Source organism: Corticium candelabrum, chromosome 2, assembly GCF_963422355.1.
Source record: "Corticium candelabrum chromosome 2, ooCorCand1.1, whole genome shotgun sequence".
NCBI classification, from domain to species: Eukaryota; Metazoa; Porifera; class Homoscleromorpha; order Homosclerophorida; family Plakinidae; genus Corticium; species Corticium candelabrum.
In genome coordinates this window covers 9,967,709-9,975,786 of record NC_085086.1, presented here as the reverse complement: position 1 = coordinate 9,975,786, position 8,078 = coordinate 9,967,709, and positions in this window count along the sequence as shown.

The window sequence follows — 8,078 nt, the reverse complement described above, 5'->3', positions numbered from 1 at the left end:
TCATACCACCAGGCAAAAGAGGCGGCGGCGGCGGCGGTTCACAGTGGTCATCTTAAGTTGAAATTTGTCAAATACAATAATTATGTTAATTTTAAAGATATATATGATTTAATATTTATGTTGCAATTCTTATGCATATTATCTTGTTGCAAATTTGATTTACAATTGCGACAGACAATACGATAATTAATGAAAGGAGAGAACAAAATTGGAGGGGATCTAGAAGGGCGAAAGCTATCGATTAGTCAACTTGTCTGTGATAGCTGTGACAACCAAGAACAAAGTAGTCAGAATTATAGCAAATAGCAAGATCCCGCCAAAGAAGTCACAAACGGTTGCAGGGCACGCAAGCTAAAGAGTGTTTTTAATCAGTTACCAAAGTATCCGGAAGTAGAAAGCGGTCATTTAAAAAGTTTATTCCAAACAGACGCTTTCTTATTGCTTTTTAGTTGTGCGTGTTTGTTGTATACACGGCAAAATATCAATCGTTGTTCACCTGGACATTTTTAGTATCCAGTATACGGTACTACGAGCTCCCGTATGCGGTATTAGTATAGGTCTCGCGTGTATTATCCAAATATACAAGTTTTTTACTCAGACGATTCTAAATGTTAGTTGCATGTGTATTGTTTCTACGAATCATTATCTTGCAACTGATAATTAGATAATAATGCATAAATTACATCTTGGCTGTAAAGTGCTTTGTTTTTCGCAATAAAGGGAGATAAATGTCTCGCGTAGTGGGTCTCTAGCCATTATGAGAAACACAGAACCTGTATGAGGTACCCAAAAGGTAACCTCGATGCTCACATAAATTACACCAGTCATAATCATTGTAGTTTTTGCACGTGTGTCTAGAATCATTGCAATTGATTTTCATAAATTTTAGTTTACGCTTTTGTCTTACTCGCCGTTTTATGTATAAAACAGTCACTACTTATTCATCTCTAGACTACAAAAGGTTTCATTCACAACCAAGCCTTACAATTAGTACAATTACTTTCAATTTGCTGCCAATGCATTTTTGAGTTTGCAAGGCCAAATGGTGCAAACCTAAAATAATCGTGCGAAATTCTCAAGCGGCAGTCAAACTGACTTGATATTTTGTCTTGATTCATACATTCCTTTAGCTTAGTTTCAGCAGTGCAATAATGGAATATATTATAAAAGAAACAGTAATTCGTTCAAACGAAATGCAATTTAACTGTCTAAAACACTTATTATACAAAACTCCAGCTCTAATATAAAGTCGTGAAAAACTGAATTTAAGACTACGTTTGCGAACTGTCGAGATCACCCATTGACAGTTCAAGCATTTTAACACAATTACGTCAGGAGATAAAAATGACATTTCTTCAAGACAAATTGCTGTTCCTCCACAGAGCTCTGATTTAGATATAACGAAATGGTGTCATTTCGAAATCAGTAGCAAGAGACTACGGAGGTGTGAAATAAGTAACAATGGCTAAAGTAGAAATTTATATTTACACTGCTTTGTGCTAAAGAATACCCCCAACAGTATAATAATACAAAATACATTTGTCAGCACAGCAAGTCCAAGCAAGGGTTAATGTAAACTTCGTAGTTAGAACTAGACAGAACGGCCATATTTGAAAATTGAAGAAAACGCTAAGAAGTTGTGTCTTTCTTCTATAAAAGAACTTTTTCACCTTGCTATAATATAGTAAATAGCAAAGGGAATTGCACTATCAATAGATCGACGTCCAATGCAGGTGAGTACGCCGAGTGTACAGGTTGATGTCGCAACTGACTTACTAAACATATTCAATAGAGTGACGTGGAACTAATGCAAGTAAGGACGCTGTGTCAAGGCAGACCTTGCGCCTGCCTTACAGACGTATTTCAAGCAAGCCTACTTGACAACGGGCTGCAGATTTCAGATAAAATTTACAACTATAATCGATACTGTAATTTCTTTAACATCAAAACAGGGTCTCGGAAAACGCAAAATTTTATAAGACGAAATGACTGGAATACTCTTGCAGGATTGATTAACTCGTCACCCAGTCAACAAATTTGCATCTACTCATGATCGGTATCGTTACCAAACGTACCCTCCTTGATTATCAACAATAAATAATCATTGATTGTTCATCAAAAGCATTGCAAAAGCAAGCAAAATATCATTGCCAAATTTGCAGACATCTTAAATTTATGGTATTTCTAAAACACATACGGCGGGAAGTTCCATTCATGATAGGACTTTTTTAGCATTTTGGTAGATGTTACAACCCATTAGCTCACAATAATTTGACACATGATATTGAATATCTGTTTGGCGGTATCGCTGTTTGCAGTATTCTGTATTGGTTTACTAAGGACCTGCATGAGATACACAAACAGGTAACGTTGTTAGTCAAAGTAATTACATCACATATAATATTCTAGTATTTACAAGTGTCTACAATAATCAAAATTTGTAACGCCATTGTCAGTTGTTCAGCATACGCTGCACTAAAATCAGTTCAGTTGGATTGGAGGTTCTTGGCACTGGTTTTCCTATTCTACGCCGTCGGATGCCAGCGGACATTTGTTTTTGTCAATCACACTTTTTACCCAATCCATCAGAGTCAGCAAGTGTGTAAATATGCCGTACTTTCCCTGCTGTCCACATCCTTCTCCCCAACCGGCTATTCCTACAACAACATAACTCTCCTCTTCCATATCACATCGTCTTTCGCGTTTACAAAAGAGAGGTCCTCCTGAATCACAATCGCAAGGGTTATTGTTCCCAGTAGCGTCTCCAGCGCAAACTGTATAGTTTGTGACATCTTCTCTATATTGAGCTGAAGTGCTTTCTATGCAAATAGTTTTGTCTGCAATAGGAAGATGAAGTTCTTTCATGGCTGTCGATTTTGGACTCGAAATTCCGCCTAGTTTTCTTCTTTCCGTAGCTCCCCATCCTGCTACTATACAGTGGGTCCCCGGACGGTAGTAGATATTGTCCTGTGCAGTTGGTAATCAACTCTTCGTACGTATGGAGAGCACGTGCAATTGCAATTCAACTTTAGCAGAGCGATGTCTCGATTAAAAGAGACTGCATCATATTCCTGATGTATGAGCACTTGTTTAATTGTGTATGTTTTCTCGCTAAATTCTTTACAAACCGCTGCGTGTCTCCGACAACAACTAAGAGTTCCTCAATTTTGCGACCAACGAGACAGTGAGCTGCGGTCAAAATCATACATTCGCTAATCACCGCACCTCCGCAATGAAAAACGGGATTTCTTCGTTCAATCCTGTAAATGGCAACCACCCAAGGCCGCGCACCTGTTTCTGAAAGACACACGCCATGGTGTTCATTTCTACATTTTGGAGCGACAGCTCTACCACAAGTTTTGCAAAAGTCTAAAACAGGCCCCCGAGAAAAATAGTTATACCAATAGTGTACGTATCACACAAATTCTTACCAACTCTAGTTGTAAATCCTTTTTTAAATTCATCTCTTAGGGTAGATGCGTTTCTTACTTTAAAATGATAATTGGCATTGGATGCGAGTGCTTTCAGTGTTTTCGAGTCAACTCTTTTACCTTGCTGCCTACCTGCAAAGGCTATAGTGTAAATTTCTAATCCTTTCTCTTTCTTTAGTTCTTCTGCTTCTACTATTGGGTCTCCTCCACAATTGCTTAAACCGTCAGAAATCAGAAATATGGCTCTTTTACATTGTGGTCTACTTATAGGAATTACTTTTTCTCTAACGAATTTCAATACTCTACCTAGTGCGGTTGCACCTCCACACAACTTCGTCTTGTTTATTGCGTTAATCGTTTTAACTAGAGTTGCCTTTTCTCCCAGATTAAATATGGGATGCACTTTGTCGTCGAAGGTGATGAGAGCTACTCTCGCAGTATCATTTCTAGGGGTATCATTGTTGATATTAAACAGCCCTGCCGAACGACCCACGAAGTCCAGACTGTTATGGAAGTTTTCTTCGCCTACGTTTTTTGAGCAATCTAGTATATATATCAGATCAATGCATTCTTCTCCAACAACTACTGTACGGCCACTGCAATCTGGTGACGCAGGAAGTTGATTGTCAGCATCGGTTAGCAAATTTGTTTCAATAGTTGAAGCGGAAGCAGTTGAGTTTTCAAGAGTTGAAGCGAAAGGATAATTGTCGGTAACGCATGCCCTCACACGGTCAGTAAACGATTCTTTTAGTTGAAATGCTAAACCCAACGGAGACTTGAAGTCGCCTATAGAAATGTGTACATTTTATTCATTCAAAGTACAAACTAGATTAATGAATACATACTTTACAGCAAACTTCCTTGCCATCCCAAAACGTGTTGTTTTGCTCATCAACCATACAAGTATGCAAGTTTGTTCCAAACAATGTAAACCCAGGTTTACAGTCAAAGGCAGCGAGACGCCCATTCGCAAACGACTTTATTCTACGCATTCCATTCTCCGGTTCGCCTAGATCCAAACAAACTTGAAGGTTTTCTAAACGTAATTAAGCCAGAGGACGAGATGCACAGAAAGAATCACAAAATTGGCGTACTGTGACAATTGTAAATTGTAGAATGTGGCTCCCAATCGGGATCTTCAGTGCAAACGCGATAGGAATGCCATCTAAACCATACCCGTCCGGACACGTATAATTCACTCTTGATTCGCCGGAAAACGTTGCGCTTTCGTCGTCATCTTCAAACGATGTTACACCACCTGGAGTAGGAGGCAGAGGTGGAGAAGTACAGAAATAGTCTGCAATAAAATTAGATCTAATTAGCAATTTGATCATTGTCTTAACTTAAACATGACATTAACAACACCTTCGCATTGTGATGGTTAGTAGTTATGTTCCACTTGCTATTGCAGTCGCACAATGCTGGAAATAATTTGAGTGAATTCGAAAGCTTATACCCTCGTGTACAGTAGAGAATCACTTCTTCTCCGATTGCCACATTAGTAAATCTATTGGAAACTTCCATGTTCGACGGCAAAGTGCAGAAACTCACAGCTATCAAAGGAAAAAATGAAAAAGGAAAGAGAGAACAGCAGTATATAGCTAATACATTTGCATGTGGGAGTGTTTGAAGGCGTCCATTTACTGTTAGAGCAAGATCGCTTATTACTTCCGTAGAGTTTATATCCATCACAACAATCATATTTGGCAGTTATATCAAAATTTGTTGAACTCACAAAACCATTTTTAATACTTTGAGGGTAGGACCATGAAGACCTGCATAAAAGTAGTCTTATTAGAATAATACAAGTCAATAATAAAAAAGAATTTCCTTGTGCAAGAGCAACAACATTTAGCGAAAATCCTTTTCCCCGGTTTCCTCAAGCAGAAAAAAATTTGATTGTAAATCGAGGTGTGTTTCTAAACGTTAGTGCTTTCTTTCTTTTAGTTTTTCCATAGTACTTATGCACTTGGCTGTCAGATCTAGACATTTCCAGAGATTTCTGAATGATCAGTTTGTCTCGTAGTACCGACAACCTCGATGTTGACACGTACTGATAGTAGAAAATTCCCACTACGGACGAACATCCATATGCAGGCCAATTTGTTCGGATACTTTTGTGGAGAGTTAGAAGACTGAATTTGCTTTGATTTTTCCCTTCCTGCTTTCATATAAAACAGATTTCCACAATCTAAATTTAAAATTTTTTAATTAAGTACAGCCTTGTCATTACAAGCATTGTTAAAATTACCAATAGCTTCAAAAGATGGATTTATCAATGGTTTCTGCCTACAACAATCTGTAATAACGTTTACCGCCATCGAACTCCTAGCTGATACAACATCTGTCGGACTGTCGCCTTTTCTGTAGCTAACAATGAGTGGAGACTTCTTGCAATGACCATTATAAATGTAGACTTTGTCTCCAGATCCAAAAAAATTGTGAGAGCGTAAGTCTGACTCGCTTGTTGGCAGCAACAGACAACACCCATTTGCAGTTCATGCATGAAGACACCTGGTGGTCAGGAAATTGAGATGGCTCGTTCTCACAAAAGATTTGATTTCCACATTTCTCTACAGCTGCACACAACGGCAATTGTGAAAAAGCGGTGCCGTGTTGATCAAGTGATTGGTGACATTAGTGTTACAGGCGTGACTAGCACAACAAAGACAGAAAGTGCACGACAAGACAGTAGCTAAAGCTCAAATGTTAGTACGTCTTCGAAACATGCCAGAGCATTGACACGACGAGCATTTGCTTCTACCATTGCGGCCCACAGTTTTTGCAAAGGAAATCTGAAGGCATGATAGAGCAGCCACACCAAGAATGAGAAAACTGAGTTTCATGGTTGGTGGAGTTCAAATGAACTGTAGAGTTGTATTTCACTCCAGCGAACTTTTGTCGCCAATTGTCTCCTCAAATTTTTGAATCGAGGGAGAGGCTTTGATGGATCGACCGATGCGTAAATTATTAGTGCAAATGACCTCACCAAGTTGGAAGCCATCTTCAATCACGCGTAACACCCAAACCGTGTTAGTATGAATTACAAATATCTGACAGAGTATCTGTGAATTGACTTCACTTAGCATACTGTTTGCTCCACCGTAAACAACGAAAGTTTAATAGAATCCGAGGTCGTCTACATTGTCTATCGTATTTTATCTAACAGACATCAGAAGATAATGCAATTATCCGAGAACTGCAAACACACTACATTACCTTGCATGTAGTACCACATATATACCGCCTGTATAAGAAATTGGTTGTTTATGATGAAACTCTGAACAGATAGTTAGAAGAGGCAGCCTTTAGATCAGTTTATCTCTTTAATTTAAATCAATGTAGAACTAGACTATAAACGAATAATTTAGCGAAACCAAAGAAAAATACAGCAATGATCGCAATCAGAGTTCCTTCTTTAAACTAATTTGATAATGACGTATACTTTTGTAAGCTAATTTAGTTTAGTTGAATAATTTGGCGTCGACCGGGAACGTCAGTTACTCTATCAATAAATTGATCCATGTGAAGGCACTGAGAAAAATCAAAAGCCAAAAGTGTAATAAGTTTGACAAGATTGTATCTTTAAGTTAATTGATTTTAGAGAGCAACCTTATAGTAGACTGTATATCCTGGATACGGTACCACTTGCTTTCTTTTGCAAGGGCCAACAAAGATCCCGCATATGATATTCAAACCAGGACAATTTTATTATTTAGAATTTAGTTATATGTTGAAGATCTGAAACGTGGTGAACGAATGAGAGCAATCACCACACATATGCAGCTCGGCCACCTTGTTGATATCTGTAGAAGGCATGTTCTCGAACATTCCGATGGTCATCGTGTTGGGATAATGGGCGGGTTGTCGTGTTGGGTGAAATGCGTGCTCAGTCGACAGGTACACGCAAATATCAAACTTTAAATGTATTTTTTATTTTAACCAGGTTTCATAAATGGGTCTTCGGTACATCGAGGCTCTGGTCATTGTAGAATGGTGGGGCGAGCTCTCTGGTTTTGGTAGTGTGTAGAGCAAGACGGGGAAACGGACATAGATTGTCATTACACGTGTCCAGAGAAAAATAACGCCTACACGAGCTTAGGCGGTAAGTTCCATTCAAGACAGAAAAATTTATACGCATTTGGGTAAATATTACAACCAATTAGCTCACGATAATTTGACACATAATACTTAATATCTCTGTTTGGCCTTATTGCTGTTTTTACAGTATTCGATATTGGTGTAACAAAGGACCTACATGAGATACACAAACAGGTAACCTTGTTACTCAAACTATTTACATCACATATAATTATTCTAGTATTCGCAAGTGTCTAGAATTATCAACATTACATATTGTTGTAACTGTGAGTACGTTTCGGTCTTGCTATATCTCACCGTTTCTACGTTCAAAACACCTAGCAACGACTATCTATTTACATTTATATTAGAAGTTGTTTTGATTTCTTTACAACCAAGCCTTAGAAATTGTTACAATTTGCTGCCATTATATTTTGGAATTTACAAGGCTAAATGCTTCAAACTTAAATTAGGCATGGCTCAGCTTTTAAGGCTTACACGTGTGGTAGATTAAGTCGATGGTTCTCCTTTGATTAGATAATTGTTTATATAATTTTTCAACTGTAC